Here is a 17687-nt window from a genome sequence, read left to right as displayed (position 1 = left end):
GGTACTTCACAATTGCTGGAGAAGAGAAACAAACAAGTTGCATGCACAAGATGAAGGATGTGAGTATCATAACCCTCACCCCTAGTACTCCTATTAGGCTGATTTGCTGTCTCTGCACAGCCAAATATACCAGTGCAAACACCTATGAGGCATACAGACCCTTCCTTACACCGGCCCAGGGCACCGCAGACAAAATTAAAAACGCTGCCAACTGAGTACCTCAGATATCAGGATTGCACTATTTACAGAGGCATAGTAAGAAAACCCAGAAGTACACTATACTAAAAGGCATGCTCCTTGAAAATCTTAAGGAATATTTAAAAAACAAGTGAAGAGTAAACAACAGATTCAGTTTGAAAAAAAACAAAGTTCTCTGAGTCAGTTTGGTCTTAATCATTATACTGTACCGAAGGCTGACAAGTGTAGCCCCTGGTACACAAAAACAGCCCCAAAACACAAAAATACAACACTGAGGTAGGAAAAAAAAAACAGTTCTCAGCTCTGCCATCAAACACTTATCTTAAAGATTTGTCTATCCAGATAGTTTCACAATGTATGCAAGTATTAATGCAGCACACTATCACGAGGCATATAGATGTTCTGCCTGGTCAAGTATATTTTTGTGATGTTGAGCAAAAACATTCGGTAGCTCAGGGTTTTCATGCCTGGATTGCTTTCTCCTGCCAAAACAGAAAACAGTTGGGAGCTGGCAATGCTACTGAAATACAGGACATTTGGTGGAAGCAATACTCGGAGACTACGCCGAGCTACATCCACAGTAAGTAAACATACAATTAGGTGGCTTTCCACCCCACAGCCCAAGCAAAATAAAAGTATTGCTATCATCTACTGTTAGATATGTCACCCAGTGATGGCCAGCCTTTCCCCTCCTGAAGTCTGCAGGTAAAATGCTCATTAAGGTCTCCTGCTCCTGCTGAAGTCAAGCACCAGTACCCAAGTGCTCCTGAACCACACTGCATTTTCTTTTTAATGGGATAGAAAGGATGAGCTTAAAATATACTTCAAAATAGGACATGCATAAGTAACGTGTCCCATGTTATAACTGTACACTATTTTAAAAAGCAAGAGAAGGGAGCGCACTTGCCAAAATGGCAGGTTTACCCAAATTCCTATTACAACCACTGTAATTAAACGGTGCAGAACAGTATATTCCTGTCTTAAGTTCCAACGGATGCAAAACAAGTATTGATCGACATTGTACAACTTAATTAAAACTTGTCCTGGAGATGCTACTAATGAATATAATTAGATAGTGTGTTCAATGCCACAAACTTCTTCATGACATGCTAATTAAGGAAAAAAAAGCAGAAAAAGTGCTTTTATTCAAACATCAGATCATAAAAAGAACATGATACAACTAAATATTGTATTATCTTTCTGTCAACGACAATTTTTAAATTGCTGTTATTAACTTCAATTTCAACATAATTTTCTGCGTATGAAAAGATAATACAACCCATTCAACTCTAACTCAAGTCAGTGGGAATTTTCCTACCGGTGAGTCAGCCAGCAGAGCGGAATACTAAATCTCCAGTTAGAAAAGACTCAATTCCTCCCTTATTTTAGTAGAATCCTGCACAGAGCAAAATAAACAGGAGAGGACAGGATACACCTTTTGACAGGCGCTGCACAGTAACCCAAAATTCACATGCCAGGAAGACAAAAGCCACAAGGGACTAAGCTCCCCCTGTGCCTGGGCTGCTCTGGAGACCCGAGAGGCTCCGGCACAGCTCAGACAGCTCCGAGGGGCTGCTAAGGCACAGCAGACTCTCCGGCTGCCCCGTGGGCTTCTGCCCAGGACTGCTTTTACAGAATATCTTCTCAAATACTGCACTGCATCCATCTGCTCTGAGGAATATGTTTAGCCAGTAGTTATTCAAAGTCGCCTGCAAGGACCGAAACATTCTGCTTTGAGAATCCCCACATACAAATTACCACTGCTCCATCCAGACACAAGGTATCTGCATCTACCCCATCACTACCCCACCCAGTCACGCCCAGTATATCTATCCTTTACTCGCATCGCTGCCAGGTCCAAACCCCACCCCGACTCAGCCTCGAAGCAGGCGGAGCCCCGGCATCCCCTTCCCAAGGGGGTGGCTCCTCCGATGGCCCAGCTGCAGGAGCTCCCCACGCAGGGTGACAGTGCTACCTCCACTTTCAGGATGCTCTCTCAGGCAGCCTACCCATCCCACCCCACCGCAGAGGCCACCAGCATACAGTCCCACTACACAAATTCATATGGGCTCAGCACCACCTCTCTTCCCACCACCTTCCAGCCTGGCAGGAACATTATTTTTGCTGAAACGGCTTTCATCAAAAAAACTGCAGATTGCCAGGCTGGGGAAGAAACAGTGGGCAAACAGCTGGTAAAGTACATACCTGCAATACAGAGGAAACAATTTTAGCAAAGACTTTAGAGAAGGGCTGCTGCCATCCCAAAGAGATGCTTCCATACCTCACCATGTGGCTACTTGGAAAGAGATGAAGCTTTTTTGCACCTGAATAAAAAAAAAAACCCTGAGAACTGTCTCTGGTTCGACCCACAGCAAGACAGAGGAAGAGACCAGAGGTCTTCTCCAAAGCAGCAGAACCAGTTCCTCCCCACCCAACCGGTGATGACCATCAGCATGCATTTGGCCATGGCTGTCTAGTAAAAAACTAACCCAAACCCTCAGGTCACTGAAAGAGGTAATTCAGGAGAACCTCCAACTATGGTGCTTAAGGCTTCCATACTTCCATACTGGTCTAGTGCCAGCTCCTGGATAGCTTGGGACTCCTGGACCAGCCCCAGTGCTGTAGATACTCTACAGGCATAACCCAGAGCTGTACTCAGCAGCCCTTGGGATGCAGGAGAGCTTACCCCACTGAAGAAATCTCTTGCAACTCTGCTTGGCCCATAACCTTAAAAGCCTCTAAAGTAACAGAACTCATTTATTCCCACTTCCTTTCTCCTCCGCACCAGCTAGCTATGTCTCAACGAACAAGCAAGAAACCTCAGAGCCCATAAGCACACTCTTAGCACCTGTATCTTTGCCAGCAAGCTTGGAATAGGCGCGTACACACATTCAAAAATATTTTCTGCTCATCTCCACCATCAGCGCAACCATCCCACAAGCCCTAATTATTTCTAATGCTCAGTCAAGGGGAACACAAAACCGCACAGATCTATATCATCATTAACTTCCATGCCTTCAGGGTAGGATAAATGATGATTAAGTCTAAAGTCATACCACAGCCTTTTTTTTTTGCCTTTCTTAATACAGAATAATAACCCAGGGAGTTTGCATACACTCTTGTTCTCAGACAGGCTAGTTACTACGGGTGAGCAATCAAGTTAGAATAAAACCAGAAGTGATCTAAACCTTTGCCCTGAACTCTAGCTAGTGAATTAACAGTGTGTTTTCACTCAGGAATCTCTGACAGGGAGACTGGCTATGGCTTTTTACTCAAATGTCCCCATCACGTTCACACAGCTGGCGTTTAGCAGCTTCACCATGGCTACACAGGGATTGTGGCTGGAAGGAAGCACAAGAAATGCCAGGGCTGACGGCATTCAACGTTGAGCTAAACCAACACTGCTGCCCACACGGCAGAGCACCCCGACACAGCCATCTAAAACAGTGCCACGTGGCAGCATTAGCTTGCCCAGGCAAAAACAGGAGAGGTCTGTCATGATGGTGCAGTGCCTGAAGTAGAAGCCACCCATCCATGGATTTTTTTTTTTTTGGTCACACCACTGAAGCGAGATGGCTCCTCTGGCTCTGGTCTGGAGCAGCTTTGTTTTCTTCACTCCAATTTCAAATGAGGAAAAAACAAGCTGGAAAAAAAAAACAGAAAATCCTCCACCAACACCCTGAAACACTGAGCACTTCCGATCCTACCAGTCACTTGTCCTCCTGCCATTTCAGCATCTAAGGATCTTCCAGAAAAACCTTCATTGCTCACACTGGGGCAAAGTCTCTGCAGGCATACGAAAGACTGAATTCTTCTGCGTTGCCATGGTCTTTGAGCTGACTTCCAATAAATACACCGGAGCAGTCCCGCTCTTCAGCAGCACAAATTGCTCTAGAACAGGCAAAATGGTCAGGATAGCGAGAGCTGATAGAGTTTATGCCATGAAGCTGTAAAGCTGTAAGAATCTTTTTTTATTTCACTGAAATACATCTAAAGCATGAGGAAAAGAACATCCTCTTTGACCAAATCAATACCCTGTAACTACAGTTTCCATCACAAAACAATCGGGAGTGAAGAAACCTTCCTTAAAGACTGCATAAATATTTCAAAACACCACAGGATTTCTAAAGTAGCACATTTTTAAACAATAACATTAGAATCAAAATGCTTTGTTTTAAACAACTGAAGCAAAACTCTGCTTTAATACATTTGTTACGAATTGAACAGGAACCCAAACTCCCAGATGAAAAAAGGTGCGGATCAAGTGCTCCCACATCCTCCCGCAGCTCCTGGCCCCCCTTCCACAGCACTCCGCAGGACATAGCCACCCATGGAAAGGTCAGAGGTACATCAAGGTAGCCCCAGCTCTGACCCAACACTCATAGCTTGTGGGAACAACTACATTTAAAATACTTGTGAGAAACCTCTCGTGGGAATACTCGCACCCTGCCAATTAAGCACGAGGCGAAACGCTCTGCCAGACGGGGTCAAGGTGCACGACAAGATGCGACAGAAGTGTTTTGCACCAAACCATCATTGGGAGGTCTCCTGAAGAGCATCGCAGGCTTTCCACCAAGCTTCACGCCCCTGCTTTCCTCCTCTTTCCCAAGGCAGGGGGTCTAGCTGCCAAAGACATTATCACTAACAGAGCTGCTTTCTCCCTACACTGCATACCTCTGCATCCTTCCTCCTGCACTCCTGGAGTTCGCAGCACTACCAAGACACGCTGACTGCAGAGGACTCTTCATCATCATGAGTCAAAGTTTTCCTGCTTCATAAATCTTCGCTGGTTTTATTGCAGTATTGTTGCCATTCATTTTCCAACTGTTTTCCCTGTTGTGCCAAGTATTTCTTCAAAAAGTATAAATCCAAGGCGGTCCAACAAGTGATAGTCAAAAATAATCCAAGAAAGCAAAAACAAATTAAAAAAAATAAACTCTTGAAAGAAATCAAAGTCATCAGGGAGCAGATGTTTTGTATTAATTAGCTACACTGAGTTGGGACAAAACCACGCAGGCAAGAACCTCAGAAACATCTCCATCAGTGGAAACCAGCTACAGCGGAGTGCAAGCTGTAGCAGTACCTATTATTTATAGCCCACTGGAGGAAGAAAATATACACTGCTTAATGAACTCGCAAACTAATATTAACTGCAGATTTATATTTTATTACGTTGGCTTCATTCTGCTCTAAGTTTTCTCATGATTCCCTTTTATAGCAAGAGCCAAAACGCTAAAATCTGCATCACAGCTTCATAGGTTTTTAAGGCCAGATGGACAACTGCAATCATAACATCAGCCAGAGAATTTTACCCAGTAATTTCTGCATTATGTCTGTAATTTGTTTGAACACACTGTTTACGAGGGGTGTGATACTGCCCTTTGACAAAGTTCTTTGGGTTGGCTGCATTTTTTCCTGGCAGGCACAGCACCGGCCGTAGCTCCAGGGAGTGGGACCAAAAGCTCGCTTTGATAACTGGACCCACTAAAACAAATAGGAAACTGCAGATTTATTCCTTAGGAGGACTTGCGCTCAAGACAAGAGGCAGTCATTTGTTCTTCCCACAGAATCACTAAGGTTGGAAAAGACCCATAAGATCATCAAGTCCAACCATCAACCAAAAAACACCACCATGCCCACTAAACCATGTCCCACAATGCCTCGTCCACACATTCCTTGAATACCTCCACCACACATAACTTAAAAGCAGAAGTGGTCAGGAGATTATTAGCTTGACACCGATGTGCCTGGAAACTTAAAAACTCCAGTATGGTTCACTTTTTTTAAATGGCAAGCACTCCCATTCCCACCAAAATCACCATTTAATCGAAAAGGAATTATTCACTGTGAAGAAAGTCAGTAAAACGCTTCCAGCCCCACTCGTAAGATCCACCAGAAACAACGCGCTACCAACACAACAGCGGATCTCCGAGCTGGCTGCAGCAGAAATCTTTTGGGGAAACCATCTGGGCAAGTATCACCCTGCCATGAAGAATGAAAAAGAAGCTTCCACTGAAGGCAAAACACAACCAGCAATCTGACAACCAGCCTGCGTGGAGAAACAAAACACCACCGCTGCCTGCGGACCCAGGGTATCTGCAAATGGTTGAAGGAGGCAGCCAGTTTCTTCAAGACCCTACTTAAAGCAAGCACCGTATTAAACACTCGCATAAAGCCAAGCCCTGAAATCCTAACAGCTTCCCAATGCCATCAAAACACCTGCTGGCAGTGCCGAGATGAAATCTCACCACCTTCCCTAAATCGGAGCATTACCAACTGAAAGCAATACGGTTTCTGTTCCTAAAAGGTCTCCTAAAAGACACAGACAAATTCTGTTATGCATATAACTAAACTCAACAAAAAGAAACTCGGCACAGACACATCCAGAGCTGTCAAGGCTGTCAGCTTTCACTACCAGTGGACTCGCAAGACCTCACTGTCCAGCGCCAATAAAGCTTTCCTGTTGACAATAACGACTACTCTCCTGCCACTGAGTTCACTCAAGTAGAAAAAAAGGAACTGACATAATGCTTAGATAGCGTTCAAGAGCAAAAAAAAAAATTGTTTAAGATGATCTATTGGCATTTCAGGGGGGTTGACAGTTTATCCCTTCTATTTCTGTTGAGGGAAGAGGGTGGAGGTTGCTAGTGGGAACAGCACATTGCCAACACATTTTAAGAGGAAATTGCATGTGAACATTAGTAAAGCAAAGATGGATAAACCAAAATTACTAGGGTATTTTGGAGAAATTAACTTACAAAGGCAAGTATGCAGATAGTTTCCTCAAGTAGTTTCACTGGCTTGGGACGTGCAAAACAGTCAAAAAAAATGATACAAGTCCACCCAGAAGCATCACGAAATGCAGATTACTGATGCTGAATAATTCATTTCCTCCCAGGTGTTTCTCTATCCCCTCAGAGAATTCCAAAGTTCAAACTGGTTGTTCTGACCTCTTTCTAACATTAAGTGATCCAGGGTAGAGAACCCAGGAGTTAAGACCTCGGCAAGACACTTCAGTACTGCTCCCTGCACCAAAATGAAGTAGCTGGCATAAAAACCTGCAAGCCCAGGGTCCTACCCTCTCTCCTACAGGCTCAATACCTGCTACACAGCCACCTAAACCTCGACGCTCCCAGCTTCTGCAGGGGACTGCCTCCCCTCCATCCACGTCCCCCAGGCACACTTTGCTCAGGAGCACGCCAGCTGACGAAGACAGACGAGGGGCAGGAGTCACTTTCTCCCTCAGGGCTGCCAGACCAGCTCACGTAGGCATTCCCGGATCTGCTGTGATAGTACCTGCTACATCCCCTTCTCCAGGAGGCATCTCATCCTTCCAGCTAGTGGTCACCTGGGCAGCTCTACCTGGTCAAAGTCCTCCTGCACAACTCAAATACCAGGGAAGAGGGAGAGAAAAGGAGGGTGTTTCCCACCACCGACACCCCCAGTGAGACAGTCACAGCATGCACTGAATGCTCCCATGGCAATTATTCTGGCCCAGAGCATCTTTAGTTCTCTTTGCAAAGCAGAAGCAGGAAGGCTGTGCTCGTACGCACAGCCCAGGGCAGCCCGCAGCTCCCAGCACCCTTGTCCACAGCAGGCAACGTGCCACTGGACCTCTGCAAACAGCCACCCGTCACCTCCCACCTGCCAAACCCAGAAGTCACGCGCTGCGAATCGCAGCGCTTGCATGTCCCCCCGGCTGTCCCCTCTCAACTAGCTTCCTTGCAGAAGACAGGGTAATTGCTTTCTACCTCCAAGAGGATAAACACATTAAACCTTCGGAGAGGCTCAGATACTGCGCTGACCAAAGCCATAGCAAATACCAAAACTGAGACTGTAAGAGATATAATAGGTCAAAGAGACGACTAAAAGGGTAACAAATCCCTAGAGAGACCTAAGCTACTGAAAGCCAGGCTCGAGTTTGCCAATACGGCTGGCTGTGAAAGCAACTGGGGCAGCAAACGCTTTCACCTCAGCAAAACCTGTCACCTCAATGTCCAGCCGGTCACAGAGCAGACTGAGGGACAGGCATAATGTGAACACAGAGGACAATCCATCTCTCCGTTCTGCCTCTGCCAAAAAACAGGGACATCTTAAGAACAAAATATATTTTCAAAGGAAAAAAAGGATTCTCTACTAGCTTTTAAAATACACAGCAGTTTTACAGGAGAGATCAAAGAAAATGAGTTTAGTAAAGCGTTAAGTTATAAAAAAAAATTGTTCATTCCAATGCAATCATTAACACAGTATTTCTGCCACATTCTCCGAGTAAAGAAAAATACCTAACTCAAGCACATCCTGGCTGAAATGAGGCCCCATCTCCCACCAGCACTCATGGTCAGCAAGAAAGGTGCACTTATGACAGATATTTCAATTCTTTGTTTAGATGTTTTACTATAAGCGCAAGATTTTCTTCTTTTTTTAAAAAAACCTTTTTCATGGATAGTAGGCTGAGTATCTGCTGAAGAGCTGCACTGAATACTCTTTCCTCCATAGAAGTGAGCACTTAATAACTAAGAAATTCAGTGCTTCTGCAAAGTGATCGATCTATGCGTGTTTGGTTTTTTCACATCTCATTTTGCCCTTAAACCACATACAGATTTAGATTTATTTCCTAAAGAGGAAGTGAGAATATTAAAAAAAATTGCCAAAGAAGTTTGTTTTCTTTTTAAGTTTGGGGCAGGGTCTCACTTCCCTGACATGCCTGAGCAATGTTTAAAGCTCGTCTCTAGTCAAGAATATACATACCTGCACACCTACAAGAATAGACCACTGAAAACAAAGCTCTAAGTCAGAAAGACTGGGGGGGATTAACAGCCCTACCTCTGCTCAAGAACCTAAAGCCAACAGGGTCCAACACCATCGCTCAGCTGAGCAATCTCAGCTGGACTTCCCCAGGTCAAGGGCTCTGCGCTTGCTCAGCGTGTGCTGGAAACAAGGATTCCTGCAGAAGCAGCACAGTAATGCACGGAACAACAAAGCGTAAAACCGGCGAGACCGGAGAGCAAGGCACCACCTAATAAACTGTCCTGGCTTTGCAATTTCTGCCAGATTTTACGAAATCCTGCTCCCACCTTCCCCGCCCTCCCCCCCCCCCGAGCCTCCTGCAAAACACTTTGTATTTTAGTGCAAAGAATAAGCATTTCCTTATGAGTGAGATTTTTTCTTATTTAACAGAAAGAAAACAGCAGACATGGAGATGGACCATACACTGGAGCTAAAAAAGTTAGTTAACGATGGGACAGTCAACAGCGGAGGGGGAAGAAGCTGTCAGACAAGCCCACTAACTCTTACCTTTCTCCGTGGTACCTGCCAGTTTACGCATCTGTAAATTGATGTGCAAATATCTGCTTTATACATCAAATTATGGTGTCAGCCTTTACCATACTATAAGCAGACGGTCTGTCAGTGGTTCCGTTTTCCACTATTTATTGCCATTTTTAAGATAAGCTTCAAAAGGAAACAGGTACTATCTTGGAGTCAATCTTTGCTGTTGTTTATTTCCCTTTTTTTAAACATGTGTCATTAGGCAGCAATGCTTTTAGTCATATACTTATAAGTGCTGTGTTTCAAATGTTGTTTTACTGTCAAAAGGATAGTAGTTTCCATTTTAAAGCCATGATTGAGTCATTCTAAACCTCTTGAAAAGCCATACATCACACAGACTGATCCCAAAAAGACCATTAGACATGAGCTGTCCTTCCTCATACCAGTAATTCCACCGCAGTAAATTTAGAAGTTAATAGGATTACTCCTGTGAGTAAAATAAACACACGGCACTGAGGCTACGCTCTGCTATCATGGAAAGCACACAGGGAACCATTCCGATACACAAAATTAAGAACAGATACCTCCTCAAAGCCTCCTTACAAAGCACTGTGAGCAGGCTGAAACGCATCCAAATTCACCCGTTCTGCATACACAAGGTATGTGCATGCTAGCAGTACTTAATACCTACAGAATTACACAAAATGCAATAGCTGTGTGAATGCCTGACACACAAAGCCAAGCTAAGAGCAACCTAGTAAGCAAAATGTTCTGATCATGTGTATTTTTACCCAAAGAGTCTGTGTATTCCAGTGAGTCTAATATGAAAATTAAGACTATTTCCACACCTGCTTCTACAAAACACACAAAAAAACCTCCTTGAAAAAGACTTCATTCACTGATTAACGATAAATATTGTGATGTCATACCTAAATATGCATTTATCCAGTGTGCCATGACACAGAAATTATACGTCGGGATGAAACAACACTCGCACAAGTCAACACACTGAGAACAGGTAGGCTCATTCCAGGCTCTGGCATGAATAATCTGCAAATTACAACCCTCCTTTATTTTTGCCAGCACCAGACCCACCCCTTTAATTGTACTCATTTATTCATTCATTCAAATTAAAAATGATACATTAAGATAAAGCGAGCTTCAAAAAACCCTGGAAGAATTAAGAGGAAGAGGACCAAAAGCCAGAGTTTGTAACTAAAGAATATCCTTCCGGTCTTAAAACAAATACAGCACATTATAACGTCAGACTCGTTTTGTCTTTCTCACCTTTGGCTATTTAAGTCAACGTCATTATTTCAAACCGTATTTCTTTTGATTTTTCAAACTGTATTTCTTTTGACTTTTCAAACTGTATTTCTTTTGATTTGCTTAATAATATCCTTCATTGTTAGATCACTGCCTCACCAGCACTTACTTCTGCTGAAAAGCCCTAAAATGAAATATACGTCATATCTAATGACAGTGATGCAAGTGCATTGCGGAGTTACTTTTTTACAAGTGAGAACTGCAAACCAATCCAAATCCACAGGTGATGCGCAGCAAATCACGAAGTTCAGGGTGGAGGGGAGGTCTTCAAAAAATTCCTTCATTCATTCATTCAGTGTTTGACTTAAATAATTTATCTAAGCCACTTCCCAAACCCTGGTCTGCACAACAGAAAGACTTAACACACATGCATTTTTAAACTAAAGGAGGTGCAGGAAGCCCAGTCGCATACTGCAGGGCTGCCTCTCACACCCTGCGATCGTAGGGAATGCATTGGTAAAGTAATAATGTACTTTTGAAATACCAGCACTTCAAAATTGTGTAATACTTTTCCTGTACTCTATGGAGTATTTTCTTTGTGACTAATTTCTGAATTTGTAAAAGCAGTCAAAGGGAAGAAGGAAATCTCTGGTTCTAATCTACGAACTCTGCTAAAGAGTTAAAAATAATGGCTAAACAATACTTGAAAATGCATGAAAGAGCACTGAGCCTTCATCCTTCACTAGATGTTTTGCTTTTAGTATATAAACTGAGCAAAGGTGATTGAAATCAAAATCTGGTTTATTTCCCTATTACAGAAAAATCTGGGAAAAAAATAATTCAGTTTTCCGAATGAATATCCTTCAGTCCATAACTGGAGATACCTACGAAGGTGACCAGGTTCGTGAAACAGGCTGGGCACTTGATACATCCCCATAAAAATGGCAGCAGCTTCTGAAACTCAGCTGCCCTTGCAAAATGCTGTTTCCATGCTAAGCAACCCAAACACTGAATTTACTTTTTTTTTTCCCCCTCCAAATCTTAGCCTAGATTTTTCAAGTGTTTTCCCCCAAGTGTCCCTCCACTAGATGGTAAAACAGAAAATCGTGCACTGTGGATTGTTAACTGCGTAAATCTTATCCTACAAAGTCACTGTGTATTACAGTGAGATTTCGACAAACAAAGAAACGTGATGCAGGGTTAAATAAAAAAGTATTTATGAGCATTTGTGATCCTCTATGCAACTACATAGGTGTTACATACCTACACAGCACAGGGTGTCGGCTAGTTGTTTAACCACGGTGAGTAGGATGAGAGAGAATAAAAAACAAAACCCAGAAAAACCAATACCACCAACTTTTGAAAACATTATTCCCAGGTCTAAGATGGCTACCTCCATCCGAGCAAAAGTAAAGTTCCCAACCAGCTGAATATGACAACTAACCCCAGGGGAGGATCTCTCATCAGAGCCCAGAAGCAGCCAAAGTGAACTTTCCAAACCCAAACCGGTGACAAGTGTCAGCGGCACACGGCTAGGCAGGCGGACTTCGGCGTCTGAGGTTTCTCATGCATCAGGCTTCACGTACCGCAGGGTGAGCCGTTCCCAGAAGCAGAGCTGTTCAGTAGTAATTGGCAAAGGAGACATGCTGTGAGAAGCACTTGTCAAGTAATGCTTGTTTACAAATAAATCTCCTAGCAGCGAAGGACAGTGGTTATTGAGTAAGTTCAGGTCCACAGTCAGACCCCTCCTACCAGCCAGTCTTTTAGCTTTGCATTTACAGAAGAGACAGAAATCAGAGAGCAGCAGTCAGAGAAGCAGGGGGAGAGAGACCGTGAGGCAAGCACTCACGCTGCTCATCATTACTGTAATATTCCCCTGCAACCTCGCCGTAAAGATGCCACTAAACCCGTTTGCTAGGCAGCTTCGTTAATCCTCTCCAGTACCGTTTCCTATCGTGTAAAAGTCCTATTCCGCAGCTGCCTGTTCGCGCAGAGACACCTCTGCGCTCAGCGAACGGTCCCCTTGGCTCTGCCAGCGCTATCCAGATTTTCCAAGAACTGGCAAGGATGACCGAGCCGGGACTGGGAGCATCCGCCCGTCTCCCGGCACCGTACCGGGGCAGAGCGCAGGAGAGCGTGCCTCCCAAAAGGCAGGTGAGGAATGGGGAAAGCCCTTCAAAAGCAGGCGCACCACTTCCCCCAGCATCGCTCCCACGGGTGAAATCATCCGAAATGGCGTGGGGGCAGCAGGATCGGGCCCACCGTTATCTAACCAAGGCAAAGCCAAAGCCATTTCTATCATTCCCCAAACCAATACGCTTCCTGAACATTTGATCTCTTCGCCCGCAGAGGAACAGCATTTTCCCCTTCCTCTGCACTTTTCTTTTCTTTTTTTTTTTTAGGAAAACTGCGATTCACATTATTCTCGCTCTCCAAAATAAATTACAGCTAGGTGGTTACCTCAGGCCACATCTTTGAAATTCAGGTACGGTTTTCCTTCACCAACACCTCCTCCCTCTAAAGGGGTTTCACAAATACTCAGGGTGCATCACAGAGCCCGCCGGCACCCCCGGCAGATGCCGAACTTCTCCACCCCCGTGCCTTCACATTACAGCCTGCCCGCGGATCCAGAAACGGTACTAAAAAGCCCCAAGCAGTGCCCACACCACGTATAGAGGGGAAAAAAAAAAAAACCCAAACCAGTCCGATTTGAAAGCCTGGAAGCCCCCTGCTAGAGAAGAAGCCTGGACACATGGTTTTGGCTATGGGGCTCACAGATTAAAGGTATAAAAAAACCCACCCGCTGCGCAGAGGGTAAATACCGGCACCTCCGCGGTTCCCCCTCCTTTTTACACGGGGGTTTTGAAGGCACGAAGTCAGCGCACTGCGGCCGGCGCTCCCCGCCGGGAGCCTCCCCCAGCCCGCCCCGGCCCCGCCGAGCCCCGGCCGGCCCCGCCTGGGCGCAGCCCCGCAGGACACCCCCCGCACCCCGAGCAGAGCCCGGCACTTAACAGCCCTTCGCCGCCCGGCGCACAGCCCCGCAAAGCCCACCCGCGCGAATGCACCTGTGCCACTCCCCCGGGGCAAAGCGCTGGGAAACACGGCCGTGGAAACCCACCCGGGAAAACGGCCCCGTGCAAAGGCACCTATGCAACACCCCCCCCAAAAAAAAAAAAAAAGAAGAAAAAAAATAACTGCAAAACGCGCCAAGGCATCCGTGCAAACCCACCCGTGCCCTGAGGCAGCGCTGCCTCCCCGCTCCCGGCCCGCGGGGCGCGCAGCGGCCGCTGCCGCCTCCCCTCCCCGGGACCCCCCCGGCCCCATCGGCCAGCCTCGCCCGCTTCCCCCGGCGCGGCATCCGCCTCCCCGCGGGCAGAGCCCCCCCTCCGCCTCCCCCAAGACGTTCCCAAAGGGAGTCAGACGAGCCCGAAGCAGCGCGGCGCCGGGCAGCCCCCCTCCTCGGCGGGCGCTGCCCCGACGGCCCGGCCGCCCCGTCCCCGCTCACCCTCGCTGCCGGGGCTGGCCAGCAGACTCCGGAGCGCGGCGCACAGCAGCAAGGGCAGGAGGCACGTCCAACCGGGAGCCGGCGCCCCGGCGCGGCCAGCCCAGCCGCCGGCGCCCCGCGGCCCCATCCCGCCGCCCCTCAGCGCATGGGGTGGCGGCTCCCCCCCGGCGCTGCCCGCTCGGGTCGGCTCGGGACGGGACGGGGCGGGCTGGCAGCGCAGCTCGGCTCCGCTCCGCTCCCGTCCAGCCGCCGACGCGACTGGGGAGCCGGGGGGCGGGGACGGGGGAGGCGGCCCCGCGCCGCCGCGGAGACGCCCCCGACGGGGCGGACCCGCCGCCGCCGCCGCCGCCATCCCGCGCGGTGGACGGCGCCCGCCGCGCCTCAGGGCGCCCCGGGGCGCAGCGGGGACCGCGCCTAAAATGGCTGCCCTGCGGGACCCCCCCCCCCCCCCCCCAAACCCGCGGTGGAGAGTGAGCGGCCGCGCTGTCTCTGCGAGGCGTCCCTCGGGCCCGGGGAGCCCCAGCGCTCCCCGCAGCCGCCACGGGTCAGGGCCTCAAAGACTTCCCGCCCTCCCTCAGCCCACAGAGCCGGGGAAGCGGCGATTTCACAGGGCGGGAGAGGCCGTCCCCGGCCGGGGAAGCAAAAACGCCAGAAACTCCCTAATGGAGCCAAGAGAAGGATGATTTTCAGGTGCATTTTACCTCAGGTCACCACCAGAGCACAGCTCAGAACCCAGCGCTGACAACTAGCTTCACAGAAGTTTCCACTGAGGGTTTTTTACCCCTCGGAAAATAAAAAACAACTCCCAAAAGTATGAGGCGTTAATCCCCGGAGGTTTATTCGCCCACCTCAGTTCCTCCCCTGAGGGAAACTACCACCAGATAGGCCAATAAAGGCCAAATTTGCAGGTGAGCAAGTCAAGGATGACCAAAACCCTTCTCGCCTGGTGCTGCCTCCTCCACTTCACCCCGCTGCCAAGGATTCGGCCGGTTCATTTATATTATAAAAGCAGTAACTGAATGCTGAGCACCTGCAAAAGGCTCGCTCTCCAGGGGGCAAGGCTCAGGACCAAGGCTCCAGACAAGTTGCAATTAAAATTACCAAATCCCCAAAGCCGGTTTTAAGAAGTCTCCGACCGGGGAACTGCCGGTAACACAGCTCTCTACACACCGCCATTTCCTAAGGAGCTGGACAAGGCGTTTCTCCGTGCCCTCGCACCGTATACGAACCTCAGCTATGCCAAAATACAGCCATAGTCCTGAGCTGTGCGTGCGTATTATTTTCAAAAGCGTTTGCTCCTTTTGCAGGAGGATTTTCCACCTCGAGCTATTCAACATTTTTACTGCCACCAGGAGGACAAGGAAGGGGCTTTGCTTTACAATGTGAGGCACGCCGGCTAAGTTGCCAGCCGAACGAAAAGCATGGCATGTATCCGTCCACAGCAGCCCCTCAGATCTTCGCTATCCGAATATCCCGCTAGTCTGTAGTTCAAAAGGCACTAAGGTTTGCTGTCAGACACCCCCCCTGCCTAAAGCTGCCTGGCCAGATCCGCAGCTGGGAGAAATCGCAGCTGAGAACACCCGACCCTAGCCCTGCAGCAGGTTTAGGGTGGGAGCAGCACCACGAGGTATACTCGTTCCTTGGGATTTGCCCTTCGTAGAAGCAGCAGTAAGTTTTGCCACCCAGAAATCGGGGCAACGCACGAAAACGTCAGCAGAAACAGGACCTCACTGGCATAGTAAAACAGATCAGACAGCAAAGAAGTAAAATGCCAAGCTGGGTGGGAGTCTCTGCCGGCCAAGGGGCAGGACTGCTGTAGCTAGACAAGTCTCTTATCACCATCTCATGTCAAACCGTTGTTTGCTCCCGATTTTCGGCTGCTATTTGACAGTCATTAACTGCTGTTTGGACTGCCAGGCTTATAATTTAGAGGCATTTCAGATGATATGTTAGTGACATCTTAATTTTCTAGGAAACACTGAGATGAGCTTCATATGATTCATAAGCTATTTAAGAATAGCTACCATGCTCTAGGTTTCATCCTAGCTGCCTTTTTTCCTGCAGGAAACCAGCTCTTATTCCAAGACGTTCGATTTGTTCTCCACCCTTGCTGTGGCCCAGGAAGAGTGTCCCAACCTCCTCTCCCAGGACATCATTGAGTACTGATAAAAAACTAAATACAGCCTTATAAAAGGGTTATTGCGTTATCCCCAAATGGAGGGTATTACAACTTTATGCGCTGTCTAGCAGATCCTATTTGGCAGGGGCTGAGTCTTCACAGAATCATTAAGGTTGGAAAAGACCTGTAAGACCATTGAGTCCAACCATCAACCCAACACCACCATGTCTTCTACAACTCTTCTCCTGATTTTGCTGCCAATCTTACTAGTCGTCTGCAGCAGGCAATTCTCTCCTGCCTTCTGCCTCATCAGTGCACCCAGAGGACAGAAGTTTTAGCAAAGTGCTTTAGCGTTCTTGGTAGCCTTGATGGGTAATCGGAGAGAAGCTGGACGACCTGATGGGATCCCTTCCTATCTCCCCCTAAAGAGTGTATCTTTTATTACTTTGAGTAAATTCACTGTAAAAGTCACAAGGTGTGGGTCGCAAACTATTCAGGGACTTAAACCATCTCAGGCTCGTGCCATTTCTCCCCATATCCAGCCTGTATTTTGTGTTAAGTTTCAAATTTTTCTTCCTGCATCTCATTAATTTATTTCTGCCCCTCACAGTCGTGCCTTTTCACCTATGCAAACAGTATTCCCTCCTCATCATCGCTCAGTTAAGGTCTGTATTTCATCCTTTATATCTTTTTCTCATGAGTCATTCCTATAGAGGGTTAATAACGCTGTTATACTCCAAACTCCCTCCAGTTTTCCCAACATCTCCCTCATAACAGTTTGCCCAGAAGTGTAATCATACTAAAGCCATAATAAACATCTCTAATATGCTTTTGCATATAGCGTCTGAAGCTGAAATGTCAGCTTTGCCCCATGTAACTTGCCACTTCGTATCTAACTTGCTGCCAGCTATTACACATATTTTAAACTATTTATTAAACCAGACATCTTTTGAGCTAGATTATTTCACTTAGATATGCAAAAGCTCATTTTTCCAAGCTTAATTTAATTTCTCTCCCGTGTATGTAGTTCCCTTGATATAATTCCTGTGTTCTGCCTGGCTTCTAATTCTGCATTGCCAATTCATTTCGTTAGCATGCTGTTTATCCTATCATCAACAGGATACACTTGAACAATATATTAGTCTATCCCTCAGATTATTTCAGGAACCAAAAACTGCCAACCAAATCCACTCCCTGCATCATTATCCTTTACTGAAGTGTAAGGGCATAATGCTTATTGCATCTCCGTATTCAATAGGGCCACCATCTGAGAAAAAATTAAATTTCATGCGTTAAATTTAAAGTGTAAACAGTCCCACTAAAGCCATGTCT

General features: G+C 46.9%; 1 protein-coding gene across 3 annotated transcripts in view; it reads right to left on the bottom strand.

Moving 5' to 3' along the window:
* Nucleotides 1-14302, bottom strand: part of EPHA5 (EPH receptor A5) — a 200857-nt gene extending 186555 nt beyond the window's left edge. For all 3 annotated transcript variants that reach the window (XM_059817456.1, XM_059817457.1, XM_059817458.1), the window contains exon 1: nucleotides 14237-14302. The gene's annotated coding sequence lies outside the window, so the exon portion shown is untranslated. The remainder of the gene's footprint in view (nucleotides 1-14236) is intronic.
* Nucleotides 14303-17687: the final 3385 nt, after the last annotated feature.

This window comes from Gavia stellata, chromosome 5 (genome assembly GCF_030936135.1).
Source record: "Gavia stellata isolate bGavSte3 chromosome 5, bGavSte3.hap2, whole genome shotgun sequence".
NCBI classification, from domain to species: Eukaryota; Metazoa; Chordata; class Aves; order Gaviiformes; family Gaviidae; genus Gavia; species Gavia stellata.
The sequence above is the reverse complement of the archived record's forward strand: the minus strand, read 5'-3'. Positions and strand labels throughout refer to the sequence as shown.